The following is a 20,992-nucleotide window of genomic DNA, read 5'->3' as shown; positions in this document are numbered from 1 at the left end:
AGCATTTGTTCTAGAAAGAACTCTCCACCCAACTCTGTTCTGTGGCAGCGTCTCCCCTCAGGCAACCCCATTACACACTGAGAGAGACAGAGACAGAGAGAACAATACAACCCTGCTAGTGCTTCAGCATTTTAACCAGATCCCTGTGGTGACTACCAAGCTCCCAAACCAAATCTTCCATGTATCCATGAAGTAACACGGCCTAATGTGGAAACACAAAGCCTATGGTGAGGAGCATAATGGAACATGTGCCAACTGTAAGATAGACTGTCCTTTTAGCTGGAAGCTGATCTATTGGAACGACTGCCCCTGCCATCTTCTCCCATTGTGTCTGTTTTTCCCTCCACTACCCTCCCAACACTGAGCTGGAGAGTGGACCAGGTATCCTTCCTGTCCTGTTGCTACTTCCAGACAATTCTCACTCTCTCCTCCCGAAATACCTGAGCCACAATCCTGACAAGAACCCCAAGGCCTGGGACAGCCACAACATGGGCTCTGGTGGGGGTGGGAGAAATGAGCGCAGGAGCTCACCACAAGCAACATGGGTGCAGGTGAGTGCCCCGAGCATTTCCAGTCAAAGGCATCACTGTGGATACGCTGAGACCTCCAGGAAGGAAATTCAAGACCTACTCCAGCCTGTATCTGTGTGATGGAAGGTGAGCACGCAAGAGCCCACCACCACCCCGACTGAAATGGCTTTGTATCTGTGACTACTCACTTGGTTGCATGTGGCCATCCCACCACATTTTCTTTTCTTTCCTTTTCCACCACTCCTAGGTAGCTATTCAAAATCCTTTACCCACTCCTTCACCTTCCAATTCCTTCTTCCCCATCATCATTCTCAGATCATCATGTTGCTTCACATTTCATTGGGAGAATGAGAGGAAACAGGAGAAAACTTCCCAAGTCCCACCACCCATCTCCCTGCACTGCTGCCCATGTTTCTTCAGAAAATCATCTCCTCTTTCCTGTTTTAGGAATTATTCTAGCAATTTCCTCCCCTCCTTTACATCTACGGGTTTTCTTTCACTTCAGTACACAAGGGGGCCAAAATTTCACCCATGGAAAGAAAACCCTCGGACCCTACAACCCCCTCCAGCTAACTTCGCTAAGTTCTAACTATTTACATGGACTCCAACACCAGTTCTTCTCCCCAATTCCTTTCTTGAGCCTATTCCAGTGAGGATTTTGATTTTTTTTTAATAAGCTAAAATTCACATAACATAAAATTCACCATTTTAAAGTATACAATTCAGTGGCTTTTCTATAATTACAATATTGTACAATTATTACCACTACTTCCAAAACAATTTCATCCCTCCAAAATAAAACCCATACCCATTATAAGTCACTCCCCATTCTCTGTTCCTCCTCAGGCTCTGACAACCACCAACATTCTTTTCATCTCTATAGATTTGCCTTTTCTGGACATTTCACATAAACACAATCATACAATATCTAGCCTTTTGCATTCAACTTTTTTTACTTAGCATAATGTTTTCGAGGTTCATTCACGTTGTAGGGCATATCAGAACTTTTTTTTCTTTTCTGTACCCTTACCACTCCACTGAAAGTGCATATATCAGGAATGACCTATATTGCTAAATCCCATATTTAATTTTTCCTCCTTGTCACACCTGACATGTCAGTAATATTGGATATACTTGATCACTCCCTCTTTCTTGAAACCGTTTCTTCACTAGGTTCTGATACACAATTCTCTCCTGGTTTTCCTCTTCAATTACTAGCTGTTCATTCTCAGTCTCCTTTGCTGGTTTTTCCTCATTTCCTCTGCATTACACAAAGTAACATGAGAATGCCCCAGAGCTCAGTCCTTGGATCTCTTCTCTTCTCTACACCCACAATCTTGTTAATATCACCTCATTTCATATATTTAAAACACTTCCTAGATGCCAACGACCCATAAAATTATCTTTCAGTCCCAGCTTCCCTGGACTCCAATATTTATATATCCTGTTGCTGTCTTGGCCCTTTCACTTGGAGAGCTTGACAGAAATGGGTCTAAAACTAAACTGCATCTTGACAGAAATGGGTCTAAAACTAAACTTCTGCTTCTGTCTCCCCAGACTTTATCCTCTGCTTTTCTTCCCATCTCAGCTCATGAAAACTCCATCCATTCTATTTCAGGAAGAAATCTGGATCCATGACCCATCTCTTGCTCTCACCCATCACTATATCCATCAGCAAATCTTTTCTTTGTCTGTAAACTAGCATCCAGAATCTCGCTATGTCCTACCACCTTGGCTACTACTACCAATTCTGACTCAAGGGAGCATCACGCTTTTTGGATTACACTAACTTTTATTTTGCCTCCTTATCGTCTTCTGACATTTAAATATGTCTGTTAGATCATGTATCCTCTGCTCAAAATTATTACATGGGTTTCTGTCCTTCATGAATAAATGCATTAGCTCTTACCATGATCTTCCTTATACAAACCAAGACGACTCTTGCATTAGGACCTTTGCATTTACGGTTCCTTCCAAAATACACATGGCTTACTCCCTCAACTCCTTGGGGATTTTTCTGCTCATAAATGTGCTCTCCATGTACTATGCCTGACTACACTATTTAAAACTCCAACTTACCTGTATCTGTGGCACTTCTTTTCTTGGCTTTCTGGTTTATTGTTCTCCATGGCACATATCACCACTTGACATAAAATTCTGTTTTGATTTACTTACTGTATTTCTCTCTTTCACTAAAATGTAATTCCACGAACACAGGGATGGCTATTTGTTTTTTACTGCTATCTCCCCCTTGTCTGAAACAACGCTTGGCACAAATAGGTGTTCTCTATATACTTGTGTAAGGACTGAATAAATCCATGACCTAAGAACAATTCAACAAAATTCTTGAAAATATCATAGATAGTATATAAATTGTTTACACTTTTATTTGGAATAAAATTGAAGCAATTGGTTATAAAACGATTTATGAATAACATCTGTAAGCTGATTTCTTATCATGGGAGCTTAAAAATGATGAATTTGCAAAGTCTCTTGAATGTGAGATCCAGTGAAAATAAAACTGCAGATGCAATTAAGGGAGTGTGAGAAATAAACGAAGCTAAGATTACACAATAACAATTAACATGAAACAAAACTGTAATTTTTGTAGATTCACATAATAGCTGCAGATCTTCTGCCCCCTAGAGCTAAATAATTAAGTATTGGCCATAGTTCAACTAAATGTTGTATATTATCTCTAATTTTTTACTATTTATACAAGACAAAAACCTCACAAAAGTACTATAAACAAAAATAGCAATGTAGTCAAATATAAATTATAAGATATTAAAAATGTAGCTTGTGTCAATTGGTATTCAATGTCTTTCATCAGTGTCAACCATTATTACCTTCATCCCTCAAACTGGAATTTATAACCATAAAACAGTAGGTGGGGGTCTGCGTTGACAATCAATTAATCTCCTGGGTACCTCTTTTTGTTTTAGTGCATTCAGTCTCAGAGTTCAAAACTATTTAATGATGGCAATTATCTATATATTAATAGGTATTTTCTCTACATCCCCACCCTCTTTATTTCTCCCTGTTACATTACACCACAATCTGGCTGCAGAAAACTATTTTGGGGATTTTAAAATCTTCCATCCATGATACGTGTTCGTTCATCAGGATGAAGCTTTGTCAACCATTTTAAGGTCTCTATAAGTGAAGACACATTTCCTTCAAATCTTATCTTGTACAAGCAGGTTATGCAAAATTGGCCAGATTCTCTCTCACATGGTACAGAAGGAAGTCAAAGTCTCAAGGCCATTGGAGTAGAAGTTATAATTGGCATCTCCTTTTGACTCCTGGGGCTTTAGACAATCTCCTTGTCAATTTTCTTAAATTAGTAATGAATTTCAAGGAACAGTTATTGGATCCTAAAAGGTAGCTAGAAGCTAATAAGACAAAAAAGGTAACTAGCTCCTTAGTTATTTAACTGGGTAATATGTATGCACCATTCAAATTCTCATTAAAAGATGGTTTTGTGTATTTGAGGCCTTCATAAATGAGATGAAGGCAAGATCCTGGCAAACCAATATAAAAATATTCAAAGAATATTCACAATATTCTGATTATGAACCACAAGACCATGCCACTTTTATAAAAATTATAATAAGCAATTTATTCAAAAATCAGTGGCTAAACACATACCTATTTATTCACAGTCACAAAGCATGACTTTTCTTTCATACATGCTACTTTGGTAAAGTCTAAAAAGATCCTTCTTTCAATGAATGTGCAGTGAATTTTTTTGGAAAAGGGCAGTAATTAGAATGATACTGTTTGAAAGTGTGGGAATAATATAAAAGATTTCTCTAATGTTAGAAAAAGAATTTAGTTGAACTAAAATGTTCAGAAACTATAAGGGTACCTATACCTACACCATAAGCACATTTATAAAGTTGTTCACATTTTTATAGTGAAGAGAAATACATACAGCACAACAATAAAGTTGTACTTTTTCTTTAAAGAAACTACTACTGGGTCGCCTGGGTGGCTCAGTGGGTTAAAGCCTCTGCCTTCAGCTTGGGTCATGATCCCAGGGTCCTGGGATCGAGCCCCATATCGGGCTCTCTGCTCTGCAGGGAGTCTGCTTCCTCCTCTCTCCCTTTCTCTCTCTGACTTCCTCTCTGCCTACTTGTGATCTCTGTCATATAAATAAATAAAATCTTTTTTAAAAAGATACTACTACTAAATACTCTATGTGGCAGCTTCATCACCATCAGAATTGTTTAAACTTTTAAAAGTTACTATTTCTTCTTTAAATGTTTAAACTTACATATGGAAAATGAAGTCAGACTTTTGATTATCCAGTTCTATGAATTTTGGCAAACATAGACCCATCATCTTTCAATCAATACTCCATTTATTTAGTCAGATCTTCTTGATGTCTTTGAATTTTCAGAATTCAAACCCAGCATATTTGTTTTGTTTTTTAAAGTCAGGTTTTATTAAATTTATTTATTTTCAGCATAACAGTATTCAGTATTTTTTCACCACACACAGTGCTCCATGCAATCCATACCCTCTCTAATACCCACCACCTGGTACCCCAACTTCCCACCCCCGCCCCTTCAAACCCCTCAGATTGTTTTTCAGAGTCCATAGTCTCTCATGATTCACCTCCCCTTCCAATTTACCCCAACTCCCTTCTCCTCTCTAACTCCCCATGTCCTCCATGCTATTTGTTATGCTCCACAAATAAGTGAAACCATGTGATAATTGACTCTCTCTGCTTGACTTATTTCACTCAGCATAATCTCTTCCAGTCCCGTCCATGTTGCTACAAAAGTTGGCTATTCATCCTTTCTGATGGAGGCATAATACTCCATAGTGTATATGGACCACATTTTCCTTATCCATTCGTCCATTGAAGGACATCTTGGTTCTTTCCATAGTTTGGCGACCATAGCCATTGCTGCTATAAACACTGGGGTACAGATGGCCCTTCTTTTCGCTACATCTGTATCTTTGGGGTAAATACCCAGGAGTGCAATTGCAGGGTCATAGGGAAGTTCTATCTTTAATTTCTTGAGGAATCTCCACACTGTTCTCCAAAGAGGCTGCACCAACCTGCATTCCCACCAACAGTGAAAGAGGGTTCCCCTTTCTCCACATCCCCTCCAACACATGTTGTTTCCTGTCTTGTTAATTTTGGCCATTCTAACTGGTGTAAGGTGATATCTCAATGTGGTTTTAATTTGAATTTCCCTGAGGGCTAGTGATGATGAACATTTTTTCATGTGTCTGATAGCCATTTGTATGTCTTCATTGGAGAAGTCTCTGTTCATATCTTCTGCCCATTTTTTTTTATATGATTGCCTGTTTTGTGTGTGTTGAGTTTGAGGAGTTCATTATAGATCCTGGATATCAACCTTTTGTCTGTACTGTCATTTGCAAATAGCTTCTCCCATTCCATGGGTTGCCTTTTTGTTTTCTTGACTCTTTCCTTTGCTGTGCAGAAGCTTTTGATTTTGATGAAGTCAGCATATTTTTTGTTAGATTTATAGGTAAGAATTTACTTTGATTGTATTAAAAATTTCATTTATCTAATTTCAGTTTCCAATTATTCATTGCCATTATATAGAAATCCAATTGATTTTATACCAACTTTGTATCATTATTATGATAAATTCATTTACTAATTCTAGAAGTTTTTTTAAATACATTTTATGATTTTTATCCATAGACAATGATGTCTTCTGCAAATATGGATAGATTTATTTCTTCTGTTCCAACTGTATGCCTTTACTTATACGTTTTGCCTTATTGCATTGGCTGGGCTTTCCAGTACGTCATTGAATATAAGCGGTAAGGGTGGACATCACTGCCTGCTTCTCAGTTTTAGAGGTGAAGCATTCATTCTTTCATAATGGGTATGATGTTAGCTATTGGGTCTTTGTCTATGCCCTTTATTAGGTTATAGATGTCTATCGTTTGCTGAGGTTTTTAATTATGGCTGTATGTTGATTTTGTCAAATGCTTTTTCTGCATCTACTAAGATCATCATGTGCTTTTCTTCTTTTGTCTGTTAACAAGGTACATTACACTGATCGCTTTCCAAACATTGAACCAACTCTGCATCTCCTGGATGATTTTAATGTATTCTCTTTCTAATACGTTACTGGATTTCCATTGGGGTTAATGAAATCAACTATAATACCTGGCTTGTTAAAATGTAACATGGGGCGGGAGTAGGTTTCAGAGTAGCTACGTGCCTTTGGAATGCCAAGGCCTGTGGGCCAGTCAGCTGTTGAAAGGTTGTAATGCCTTTGGGAGTTGCCTTCCCGAAGCTTTCTTAGCCGAAACAGCCTGCCTTAGGCTATGTTTAGCAGCATATTAGTGTTTCTTATCTTTCCTGTAAACAGATCCTCCTAGTTTCTATAAGGCCCCTTGTCACACATCACCCACTTGAGAACTAGTGATGAGGATTTGTGAGTATCCTGAAGTACCAATAAAAGTGAGAGCCAAAAAGAGCAAAGGTCTTCGCCTCTGAGCATGGGCCCCCTTGTCTTCTCCTCTCTTTCCCAGCAAAGTCTGGAGACATTTTGCATCTGTGGGTACAGGAATTGCTGGCCATTCCTGGCATATTCCATTTGTTAATATGCTGTTAAAGAGCTTTTGTGATAGAAATATTGGTCTGTAGCTTTCATTTCTTAAAATATCCTTGTTCGGTTTCATGGTAGGACAAAGCTGCCCTTATAGACTAAGGTAACAAGCATTACCTTCACTTATATTTTCTGGAATAGAATATATAAAACTTGTGGGGTTTTTTCCCCCTAAATATTTGATAGAATTTTCCGGTGAGACACTTCAGGTGTTGTCCTGAAGTTTTCTCTAATGGAAGATTTTTACTATGAGTCATATTTCTTTAATAAACATAAAACTACTCAAGTTATCACATTCTTCTTGAATAGCTTTTGCTCATTTATGACTTTTAAGGAATTTGTTCATTTCACATAAATTGTTTTATTTATGTGCATAGAGTTTTGGTAGTTAGTTCCTTATTCCTATTATCCTGTTAATACCCATAGAGTCTTTGGTATTAGCCCTATTTCTCTCCTAATTAGGTAATGTGTGCCTTTTCTCCTTCTTTATTGGCCAATCCAGCAAGAATTTATCAATTTTAGTTACCTCTTCAAAGAACCAGCTTTTGGTTTTGGTAATTTTTTCTATTATTTTCTCATCTAAAATTCCATTATTTATTGTCTTTATATGTATTATTTTCCCACTGCTTGCTTTAGCTTTTATATGTTCTTCTTTTTCTACTTTAGTTAGATGGATAGTTAAATTTACTGGCTTGAGAGCTTTCTTCTTTCCTAATAAAAATTTTATATCAATTACTTTTTTTCTAAGCACTGCTTTAGCTATGTTACACAAATTTTAGTAAGTTATATTTTCATTTTCTTTCAGTTCAAAATACTTGGCAACTTCAAAGTCTGTTTTATGTAAATGTGTGACAGTTACTTTTCAAATGACTGTGGATGTCCCAGATTTGTAGTTTAATTTCATTTTGCTCAGAGGACTTTTTTTTTTTTTTACCATTTCAATTGTTTTAACATTCTTAAGGTTTGTCTGCAGCCCCCGTAGTACTGCTAAGCCATATCGGAGACTGGAAAATTCAGTAATACTATCTTCATTTAGTATTTTTATATTTTGTTCATCATTGATTTTTTTCATTAATCGTGAGCTCTCACTATGTGGTATTAAAATATTATTTATCTTAATTAGTGCTTGTCTCACTCTTCTCAGGCTGCTATAACAAAGTAGCATAGATTGGATGGCTTAAGGAACAAAAATTTATATTCTCACAGTTCTGGAGCCTGGACATAAAAGATCAGGCTATTAGTGTGGTTGGGTTCTCATAAGGGTCCTCTTCCCGGCTTGTACATGGCCACCTTCTCACTGTGTCCTCACATGACAGAGGGACAGGGAGAGACAAAGACATGGGTGATGGGGAGGGAGAGGGAGAGAGTTGGGGTGGAGGGGAGAGAGAGTGAACCCCTCTTCTGACAAGGCTATAGTCCTTCCTATCATATTACGACCATACCCTAATGATCTTATATAATCTTAGTTACCCAAGACACTATCTCCAATATAGTCACACTGGGAGTTAGAGCTTCCAGATCTGAAGTTTGAAAGGGACACAATTTGGTCCATAATAACAAGCTTTTAGTGACCCCTTGAATTATGTATCTGTGAGAGCATGTTATTTGCCTCCCTGTAGTCTTGCCACTGGGCCCAGGCTATAGTCTATTTTACTAAATGTTCCACAAGCACTTAAAAGGAGTTTAAGTTCTTTACTGCTATGGTTTTAAATTATTTTTTTTAAATATCAATTATCTCAAGTAGGTAGATAATATTCTCCCTTTCCATAGATGGCTTTTCATTTTGTTGATTGTTTCTTTTGCTGTGCAGAAGCTTTTTGGTTTGATGTATGGTCTCACTTGTTGATTTTCCTTTTGTTGCTTATGGTTTTTGTGTTATATACCAAAAAAAAAAAAAAAGTTGCCAAGATTACTGTCAGAGATTTTCCCCTATGCTTTCTCCATGAGTTTTATGGCTCTAGGTCTTATGTTTAAGTCTTTAATCCATTTAGGTTTAATTTTTGTTAGTGGAACAAGATAAGAGTCCAATTTCATTTCTCCACGTGGCTGTCAATTTTCCTAACACCATTTATTGAAGAGACTATCCTTTCTCCATTAAGTATCCTTAACCCCCTATCAAATATTAGTTGATCCATATATAGTGTTTTATTTCTGGGTTCTTTATTCCATTCCATTGGTCTACGTGTCATTTTTCTATGCCAGTACCAACCTGTTTTAATTAGGAGAGTTTTGTAGGATTAATTTAAAATCAGGAAGTAAGATGCCTCTGGCTTTGTTCTTTCACAATTGCTTTGGTCATCTGAGGTCTTCTGTGGTTCCATACAAATTTTTTTCCAAAGGTTTTGCAAATTCTCACTGATGTTTTTTGGTATACTTTTTCTATTATTTACTGAGAGGTGTGTGTTCAAGTCTCCTTTTTTAATTGTAGTTTTGCCTATTTCTTCTTTCATTTCTTCATGCTGCTTTTTTTTTTTTTTAAAGATTTTATTTATTCATTTGTCATAGAGAGAGAAGCGACAGCAAGTACAGGCAGACAGAGTGGCAGGCAGAGGCAGAGGGAGAAGCAGGCTCCCCGCCAAGCAAGGAGCCCGATGTGGGACTCGATCCCAGGACGCCGGGATCATGACCTGAGCCGAAGGCAGCCGCTTAACCAACTGAGCCACCCAGGCGTCCCTCTTCATGCTGCTTTTAGGCACACATATCTTTAGGACTGTTCTTCTTAGTGAGTTTATCCTTTTATCATCATATCATATCCTTCTTTATCCCTATTAATTTTCCTTGTTCTGAAGCACATCTTGTTTGACATTAATATAGCGATACCACCTCATTTAAGCCCTTCACTTTTTAAAAATTCTTTATTGTTCTTTCTTTTTTTAAGTGTAGTTGACACATAATGTTACAATAGTTTCAGGTGTACAACCTAGTGATTGAACAAACCTATACATTATCCTGTGCTCACCACAACTGTAGCTACCATTTGTAACCATACAAAACCATTACATTACCATTGACTATAGTCTCTACCTTGTACCTTTTATCCTCATGTCTTATTCATTCCAAAACTGGAAGCCTGGACCTGTCACTCCCCTTCATCCATTTTATCAATCCCTCCACCCCCCTCCCCTCTGGCACCCATGAGTTTGTTCTGTTTATGGATTGTTTCTGTTTTTGGTTTATTTATTCATTTGGGTTTTTTTTAATTCTACATACAATTAAAATCATATGGCGTTTATCTTTCTGTCTGGCTTATTTCATTACCATAATACCTTCTACTTCCATCCATGTGGTCATAAAAGGCAAGATCTCATCTTTTTTTATGGCTGCATAATATTCGTGTGTGTGTGTGTGTGAATACACACACCACATCTTCTTTATTCATTTGTCTACTGATGGACACGTAGGTTGCTTCCATAGCTTGGCTATTGTAAATAATGCTGTGATAAACATAGGAGTGTATATATCTTCTCAAATTAGTGTTTTTGGAGGGAGGAGTCAAGATGGCGAAGAACTAGCAGGCTGAGACTACATCAGCTAGCAGAAGATCAGCTAGATAGCTTATCTAAAGATTGCAAACACCTGCAAATCCATCAGCAGATCAAAGAGAAGAAGAACAGCAATTCTGGAAACAGAAAAACAACCACTTTCTGAAAGGTAGGACTGGCGGAGAAGTGAATCAAAAGCGACGGGAAGATAGACCCCGGGGGGAAGGGCCGACTCCCGGCAAGCAGCGGAGCAACGGAGCACAAAATCAGGACTTTTAAAAGTCTGTTCCACTGAGGGACATCGCTCCAGAGGCTAAACCGAGGCAAAGCCCACGTGGGGACAGTGTAGCCTCAGGTCCCGCAGGGTCACAGAAGGATCGGGGGTGTCTGAGTGTCGCAGAGCTTGCGGGTATTGGAACAGGAAAGCCAGCTACAGAGACAGAGCCGACAGTAAGCTCGCAGCTCGGGGTTACCTTGAGCCAGCCACAGGCTCGGTGAGCTCGGAGCGTGGCCGGAGGTCAGGCAAATGGGAGTTGCTGGGCGCTGTTCTCTGAGGGCACACTGAGGAGTGGGGCCCCAGGCTCTCGGCTCCTCCAGGCAGGAGACCAGGAGGCAGCCATTTGTATTCCCGTCCTCCGGAACTCTACGGAAAGCCCTCAGGGAACAAAAGCTCCTGAAAGCAAACCCGAGCGGATTACTCAGCCTGGCCCCTGGTAAGGGCGGTGCAAATCTGCCTGGGGCAAAGACACTTGAGAATCACTACACCAGGCCCCTCCCTCAGAAGATCAACAAGAAATCCAGCCAAGACCAAGTTCACCTACCAAGGAGTGCGGTTTAAATACCAAGGAGGAGAGGAGGAGAAAGCAAAGCACGGAACTCATGGCTTTCTCCCTGTGACTTTTATAATCTTGCAGTTAATTTAATTTTTTTCTTTTTCATTTTTTTTCTCTTCTTCTGCTAAAATTTTTTTTAACTTTTACCCTTTTCTTTTTTAACATTTTTTAACTAGTTTATCTAATACATATATTTTTTCTTTTTTATATTTTTCTTTATTCATCTTCTTTTTTCTTTTCTTTTCTTTTTTTTTCTTTCTTTCTTTTTGAACCTCTTTATATCCCCATTCTCCCCCCTAACGATTTAGGATCTCTTCTGATTTGGTTTAAGCATATTTTCCTGGGGCTGTTGCCACCCTTTTAGTATTTTACTTGCTCCTTCATATACTCTTATCTGGACAAAATGACAAGGCGGAAAAATTCACCACAAAAAAAAAGAACAAGAGGCAGTACCAAAGGCTAGGGACCTAATCAATACAGACATTGGTAATATGTCAGATCTGAAGTTCAGAATGTCAATTCTAAAGGTTCTAGCCGGGCTCGAAAAAGGCATGGAAGATATTAGAGAAACCCTCTCGGGAGATATAAAAGCCCTTTCTGGAGAAATAAAAGAACTAAAATCTAACCAAGTTGAAATCAAAAAAGCTATTAACGAGGTGCAATCAAAAATGGAGGCTCTCACTGCTAGGATAAATGAGGCTGAAGAAAGAATTAGCGATATAGAAGACCAAATGACAGAGAATAAAGAAGCTGAGCAAAAGAGGGACAAACAGTTACTGGACCACGAGGGGAGAATTGGAGAGATAAGTGACACCATAAGATGAAACAACATTAGAATAATTGGGATTCCAGAAGAAGAAGAAAGAGAGAGGGGAGCCGAAGGTATACTGGAGAGAATTATTGGGGAGAATTTCCCCAATATGGTAAAGGGAACGAGCATCAAAATTCAGGAGGTTCAGAGAACGCCCCTCAAAATCAATAATAGGCCCATACCCTGTCATCTAATAGTAAAATTTACAACTCTTAGTGACAAAGAGAAAACCCTGAAAGCAGCCCGGGAAAAGAAGTCTGTAACATACAATGGTAAAAATATTAGATTGGCAGCTGACTTATCCACAGAGACCTGGCAGGCCAGAAAGAGCTGGCATGATATTTTCAGAGCACTAAACGAGAAAAACATGTAGCCAAGAATACTACATCCAGCTAGGCTATCATTGAAAATAGAAGGAGAGATTAAAAGCTTCCAGGACAAACAAAAACTGAAAGAATTTGCAAACACCAAACCAGCTCTACAGGAAATATTGAAAGGGGTCCTCTAAGCAAAGGGAGCGCCTACAAGTGGTAGATCAGTAAGGAACAGAGACAATATACAGTAACAGTCACCTTACAGACAATACAATGGCACTAAATTCATATCTCTCAATAGTTACCCTGAATGTTAATGGGCTAAATGCCCCAATCAAAAGACACAGGGTATCAGAATGGATAAAAAAACAAAACCCATCTATATGTTGCCTCCAAGAAACTCATTTTAAGCCCGAAGACACCTCCAGATTTAAAGTGAAGGGGTGGAAAAGAATTTACCATGCTAATGGACATCAGAAGAAAGCAGGAGTGGCAATCCTTATATCAGATCAATTATATTTTAAGCCAAAGACTATAATAAGAGATGAGGAAGGACACTATATCATACTCAAAGGGTCTGTCCAACAAGAAGATCTAACAATTTTAAATATCTATGGCCCCAACGTGGGAGCAGCCAACTATACAAACCAAGTAATAACAAATCAAAGAAACACATCAACAATAATACAATAATAGTAGGGGACTTTAACACTCCCCTCACTGAAATGGACAGGTCATCCAAGCAAAAGATCAGCAAGGAAATAAAGGCCTTAAACGACACACTGGACCAGATGGACATCACAGATATATTCAGAACATTTCATCCCAAAGCAACAGAATACACATTCTTCTCTAGTGCATATGGAACATTCTCCAGAATAGATCACATCCTCGGTCCTAAATCAGGACTCAACCGGTATCAAAAGATTGGGATCATCCCCTGCATATTTTCAGACCACAAGGCTCTGAAGCTAGAACTCAACCACAAGAGGAAGTTTGGAAAGAACCCAAATACATGGAGACTAAACAGCATCCTTCTAAAGAATGAATGGGTTAACCGGGAAATTAAAGAAGAATTGAAAAAAATCATGGAAACAAATGATAATGAAAATACAACGGTTCAAAATCTGTGGGACACAACAAAGGCAGTCCTGAGAGGAAAATATATAGCGGTACAAGCCTTTCTCAAGAAACAAGAAAGGTCTCAGGTACACAACCTAACCCTACACCTAAAGGAGCTGGAGAAAGAACAAGAAAGACCCTAAGTCCAGCAGGAGATGAGAAATCATAAAGATCAGAGCAGAAATCAATGAAATAGAAACCAAAAAAACAATAGAGCAAATCAACGAAACTAGGAGCTGCTTCTTCGTAAGAATTAATAAAATTGATAAACCCCTGGCCAGACTTATCAAAAAGAAAAGAGAAAGGACCCAAATAAATAAAATCATGAATGAAAGAGGAGAGATCACAACTAACACCAAAGAAATACAAACTATTATAAGAACATACTATGAGCAACTCTACGCCAATAAATTTGACAATCTGGAAGAAATGGATGCATTCCTAGAAACATATAAACTACCACAACTGAACCAGGAAGAAAGAGAAAGCCTGAACAGACCCATAACCAGTAAGGAGATTGAAACAGCCATTAAAAACCTCCAAACAAACAAAAGCCCAGGACCAGACGGCTTCCCGGGGGAATTCTACCAAACATTTAAAGAAGAACTAATTCCTATTCTCCTGAAACTGTTCCAAAAAATAGAAATGGAAGGAAAACTTCCAAACTCATTTTATGAGGCCAGCATCACCTTGATCCCCAAAACAGACAAGGATCCCGTCAAAAAAGAGAGCTATAGACCAATATCCGTGATGAACACAGATGCGAAAATTCTCACCAAAATACTAGCCAATAGGATTCAACAGTACATTAAAAGGATTATTCACCACGACCAAGTGGGATTTATTCCAGGGCTGCAAGGCTGGTTCAACATCCGCAAATCAGTCAATGTGATACAACACATCAATAAAAGAAAGAACAAGAACCATATGATACTCTCAATAGATGCTGAAAAAGCATTTGACAAAGTACAGCATCCCTTCCTGATCAAAACTCTTCAAAGTGTAGGGATAGAGGGCACATACCTTAATATCATCAAAGCCATCTATGAAAAACCCACCGCAAATATCATTCTCAATGGAGAAAAACTGAAAGCTTTTCCACTAAGGTCAGGAACACAGCAGGGATGTCCATTATCACCACTGCTATTCAACATAGTACTAGCAGTCTTAGCCTCAGCAATCAGACAACAAAAAGGAAATTAAAGGCATCCAAATTGGCAAGGAAGAAGTTAAATTATCACTCTTCGCAGATGATATAATACTATATGTGGAAAACCCAAAAGACTCCACTCCAAAACTGCTAGAACTTGTACAGGAATTCAGTAAAGTGTCAGGATATAAAATCAATGCACAGAAATCAGCTGCATTTCTCTACACCAACAACAAGACAGAAGAAAGAGAAATTAAGGAGTCAATCCCATTTACAATTGCACCCCAAACCATAAGATACCTAGGAATAAACCTAACCAAAGATGCTAAGAATCTATACTCAGAAAACTATAAAGTACTCATGAAAGAAATTGAGGAAGACACAAAGAAATGGAAAAATGTTCCATGCTCCTGGATCGGAAGAATAAGTATTGTGAAAATGTCTATGCTACCTAAAGCAATCTACACATTTAATGCAATTCCTATCAAAGTACCATCCATCTTTTTCAAAGAAATGGAACAAATAATTCTAAAATTTATATGGAACCAGAAAAGACCTCGAATAGCCAAAGGGATATTGAAAAAGAAAGCCAAAGTTGGTGGCATCACAATTCCGGACTTCAAACTCTATTACAAAGCTGTGATCATCAAGACAGCATGGTACTGGCACAAAAACAGACACATAGATCAATGGAACAGAATAGAGAGCCCGGAAATAGACCCTCAAATCTATGGTCAACTAATCTTCGACAAAGCAGGAAAGAATGTCCAGTGTTAAAAAGACAGCCTCTTCAATAAATGGTGCTGGGAAAATTGGACAGCCACATGCAGAAAAATGAAATTGGACCATTTCCTTACACCACACACAAAAATAGACTCAAAATGGATGAAGGACCTCAATGTGCGAAAGGAATCCATCAAAATCCTTGAGGAGAACACAGGCAGCAACCTCTTCGACCTCAGCCGCAGCAACATCTTCCTAGGAACATCACCAAAGGCAAGGGAAGCAAGGGCAAAAATGAACTATTGGGATTTCATCAAGATCAAAAGCTTTTGCACAGCAAAGGAAACAGTTAACAAAATCAAAAGACAACTGACAGAATGGGAGAAGATATTTGCAAACGACATATCAGATAAAGGACTAGTATCCAAAATCTATAAAGAACTTAGCAAACTCGACACCCAAAGAACAAATAATCCAATCAAGAAATGGGCAGAGGATATGAACAGACATTTCTGCAAAGAAGACCTCCAGATGGCCAACAGACACATGAAAAAGTGCTCCATATCACTTGGCATCAGGGAAATACAAATCAAAACCACAATGAGATATCACCTCACACCAGTCAAAATGGCTAAAATCAACAAGTCAGGAAATGACAGTTGCTGGCGAGGATGCAGAGAAAGGGGAACCCTCCTACACTGTTGGTGGGAATGCAACTGGTGCAACCACTCTGGAAAACAGCATGCAGGTTCCTCAAAATGTTGAAAATAGAACTGCCCTATGACCCAGCAATTGCACTACTGGGTATTTACCCTAAAGATACAAACGTAGTGATCCAAAGGGGCACATGCACCCGAATGTTTATAGCAGCAATGTCCACAATAGCCAAACTATGGAAAGAACCTAGATGTCCATCAACAGATGAGTGGATAAAGAAGATGTGGTATATATACACAATGGAATACTATGCAGCCATCAAAAGAAATGAAATCTTACCATTTGCGACAACATGGATAGAACTAGAGCGTATCATGCTTAGCGAAATAAGTCAAGCAGAGAAAGACAACTATCATATGATCTCACTGATATGAGCAAGTGGTGATGCAACATGGGGGCTTAAGTGGGTAGGAGAAGAATCAATGAAACAAGATGGGATTGGGAGGGAGACAAACCATAAATAAGTGTTTGGAGAAGGGGGGAGGGGTTATGGACATTGGGGAGGGTATGTGCTTTGGTGAGTGCTGTGAAGTGTGTAAACCTGGCGAATCACAGACCTGTACCCCTGGGTATAAAAATATATGTTTATAAATAATTAAAAGTTAAAAAATATATATATCAAAACCAAAAAAAAAATTAGTGTTTTTGTTTTCTTTGGGTAAATACCCAATAGTGGAATTATTGGATCACACAGTATTTCAATTTTAGTTTTTTGAGAAATCCCCATATTTTTTTCACAGTGACTTCACCACTGTACATTTCCACCATGGTACATGAGGGTTTCTTTTCCTCTATACACCTTGACCAATATTTATTATTTCTTTTCTTTTTCATTTTAGCCATTCTGACAGGCATAAACAATTTCTCATTGTGGTTTTTGATGTTTATTTCCCTGATTATGAGTGATAGTGAGCATCTTTTCATGTGTCTGTTGGCCATCTGAATGTCTTCTTTGGAAAAGTGTCTATGCAGATCATCTGCTCATTTTTTAATTGGATTGTTGGAAGTTTTTACTGTTGAGTTGTATAATTTCTTTATATATTTTGATAATTACATCTATTGGATATATTTTCAGAAATATCTTCTTCTATTCAGTAGTTTGCCGTGTCATTTTGTTATAGTTTTCCTTAGCTGGCCAATCTCAAAGACATATTATCTATGTTTACTTCTAGGAATTTTATCTTTTATGTCTCACATTTATTTTTTATTTATTTTTTTTATTTGTCAGAGAGAGAAAGAGGAGAGTGCGAGCACAGGCAGACAGAGTCCCAGGCAGAGGCAGAGGGAGAAGCAGGCTCCCTGCTGAGCATGGAGCCTGATGTGGGACTCGATCCCAGGACACCGGGATCATGACCTGAGCCAAAGGCAGCCTCCCAACCAACAGAGCCACCCAGGTGTCTCACATTTAAGTCTTTACTTCATTTTTGAGTTAATTTTTGTATATGGTAATAAGTGGTCCAGTTTCATTTTTTGCATGTAGATGTCCAGTTTCCCAGCACCATTTGTTGAAGAGACTGTCTTTTCCCCAATGTATATTCTTCCCTACTTTGTTATAGATTAATTAACCATATTTGAATACCTTCACTTTTAACTAATCTATATCATTATTTTTTAAATGAGCTTTTGCAGTCAAAATATAGTTAGCTCTTATCTTTCAACCAATCTGACTGCCTCTGACTTTCAAAAGGAATACAAATGCCACTTATACTTAATGTAATTATTTTATTATTATAACTAAATTAGCAATTTTATTATTTTTCAGTTTGTGTCCTTGGCATTTATTATTCTTTGTGCTCTTTACCACCACGCTACTATAATTTCTGCTTTTACCTTCTGTTTTTGTCTTCTAGTGGATTATTTCAGTATTTTAATATTTTTATGCTCAATTTTAGTGTATCTATTTCCTTTACTTATATCTGTTTAGTGTTCCTCCTAGGAATAATAATACACACCTCTCAGTTTAACACTCCACATAGAGTTTGTTAGCATTTCTAATAAAATGTAGATGTCTTAAAGGTATGGACTTCTACACTTCCAACTTTATGGTTTACTTACCGTATGTGTTACGCCTACATATTTTGAACCCATCAAGAGGATGTTCAAAAATCTGCTTGTAAGAGTCCTGTGTACATAAAAATCTTTAGAGGTAATTACATTATATTTACTCTGATATTTATGATTTCTGTTTTTCTTTCTTTATTCCTACTGATAAAATTTTCCTCTGGCTTTTTTTGTTGTTGTTGTTGTTTGTTAGCTGGAAAACCTGCCTTAGCATTTCTTTTAGAGTAGATCTTCCAGGGATGAATTCTATAGTTTTTCTTCATCTGAGAATGTCTTTATTTTATCTTAATTCCTGAAAGATATTTTCAATGGATATAGGATTCAGAGTTATTTAGTTTAAGCATTTTAAAAATGCATCTCTGTATTCTAGCTGCCATACTGATGGGAAAACTACAGTCTCTACATAAAATGTAGAGAAGACCACCTCTCCTAAGCAGAGACTTTAGTAGCTACAGATGAGAAAGAATTCATATGTTACAGAATTAGCTCAGGAAAGCCTCTCTAATTGTTTGCTAGAGTGCCAAAACAAAGCACCACAAATCTGGTGACTTATTCAACATAATTTGTCTTCTCATGATTTTGGAAGCTAGAAATTTCAGATTCTAAAATCACATTAGATAACTTGAAGACACACCTCAATTTCTGATGTTAAAACAAAAGCAAAATATATATATATATGTATATATATATATATTCTTAGCATAAATATAAGTATTGATAAAAAATAGTCTCATGGTATTTTATTTAAATCTCTGTTCTATGAAATGGAACACTTACAGCTCAGAGAAAAGAAGAATTTACTCAAATTCCCAAATACTTGATACTTAAATAATTGCACATGTTCAGTGTTGAGTCATTTAGTCAACAAGTATTTATTAAGTGTTTGCTCTGTGCTGGAGATCCACAAAGGAATAAGACACTAGTAACTGTTTCCTTAAGAAACTTAGTTTTTAGCTACAAAAATAAATCAATACAGTGTGTGTCTGTGTGTGTGTGGAGGGATGAGAGTCTGGGGAAAATTTTCTGTAAGAGAAGGCTTCCCAGAAAAGAGACCTCCACTTAGTCTGCTCAGTCAGTAGTAGGAGGACAGCCAAAAAAATTAAAAAATTAAAAAGTCATGAAATGGGCAGAGGGAGCAAAGTTTACAAAAATACCCAAGAATAAGATGACGACACTGGGTTGCTGAACTACCAAGCAATTTGTTCTGGTCAGAGTCTGGGGATTCTTGAAGCACTATGAAGGAGGAAGTTGGGCTTGTGTGCAAGTGCAGGATCCTGTGAGCTTAGAAACTTGAAATCATAAGAATTTATAAGAAATGTGAATTCCATTTTGGACATGATAAGAGTTATTGATATATTTTAAAAAGTAGATATTGGTCATATTTGTATGTTAGAAAGTATAATCTGGTGGACAGTACATAGTACTGGGTAGTAGAGTTGAATAGATCAAAACCAGAATTTTTAAAAATCCATGGGAAAAAAATACATTAAGTGATTAAGGGAATCACAGTTGGATAAACAATAATGGTAAATAAGAAGAGACAATTTGAAAAAATGTAAGAACAGGCCGTCACTGCTATTTTTTAACTAAATTAACAGAGGGATACGAAAAGGGGAGAATGATTTAAGAATAACTCCTAGGCTACTGAGCGAGACCAGATGTCAATAATTTAAAAAGAGAATATAGGCAAGGGAACAGATTTAAAAGAAAGCTAGAATTTACTTCTAAGTATTCTGGTTTGCCCACTCATCTCATAAACCTGTTTTCCTTGCGTGCCTCTATTATAGAGGCTGAATCCAAATACTCAAATTTATTAGTCTGCCTAGCAACCGAGGTAGCATCTGAGAATCATCTAGCCAATGGCATGACCAAAAACATTGCCCTTTCTCATTTCTGCCTTCCTCCTGCCTGGATGTGAGATGTATAGAACCTCAACAGTCATTTTAAGAATGTAAGGTGACAGGCATGAAGTAAATACCAAGGAAATCCCTTGGTCCTTGACTTTAACAGTCTCAAAGTTGAAGAATCTACTTCATAACTGTCCATCTCCTCTTGTTTTCTTAAGTCAACTAGAAAACTCCTTTTTTGCATCCAGATGCATCCCTAACCCCACCCTCCACTGGAATAAAATTTCTGATGGTGATGTCTGGAAAAGGTTGAGTCGGCTCTACCTGCATGTGTCAGATGCACCCTGACCATCACCATCAGGACTGCAGGGGACTAAAACCACTCTCTGATCAGCTGGAACTCTGTCCCAGGATACGCCCTGCCGAGTGCAATAATCAGCATGAGACCAGGATGCATGATTCTCAAATGCTAGTTCGGTTCCTTTTTTTTTAAGAGTGAAAGAGTGAATGGATGCATACAGGGGCTGCAGGGGGGTGGGAGGCAGAGGGAAAGAGAGCAGCCTCCATAACCCTGAGATCATGAACTGAGCCAAAATCAAGAGTCCACTGCTTAACCCACTGAGCCACGCAGGCGCCCCAAATCCTAGTTCAGTTCTTAAACCTGAGATCAGCTAGTTTCACAAAATGTGTCCCAAGAACCTTTTTTAAAATGCAAGCACCAACCTCAGTGATCCCCATCTAATAGTCTGGAATAAAGCTCAGAATTAATCACTTCTCTTTGATTCTAGTGATTG

At 38.0% G+C, this 20,992-nt stretch overlaps 1 protein-coding gene across 1 annotated transcript in view; it reads right to left on the bottom strand.

The window, feature by feature from the left end:
* The window catches only part of MALRD1 (MAM and LDL receptor class A domain containing 1), a 763,833-nt gene that overhangs the window by 694,576 nt on the left and 48,265 nt on the right, over positions 1–20,992 (bottom strand). The window lies entirely within an intron of this gene.

The sequence above is a fragment of the Mustela erminea genome, chromosome 6 (genome assembly GCF_009829155.1).
Source record: "Mustela erminea isolate mMusErm1 chromosome 6, mMusErm1.Pri, whole genome shotgun sequence".
NCBI classification, from domain to species: Eukaryota; Metazoa; Chordata; class Mammalia; order Carnivora; family Mustelidae; genus Mustela; species Mustela erminea.
The sequence above is the reverse complement of the archived record's forward strand: the minus strand, read 5'-3'. Positions and strand labels throughout refer to the sequence as shown.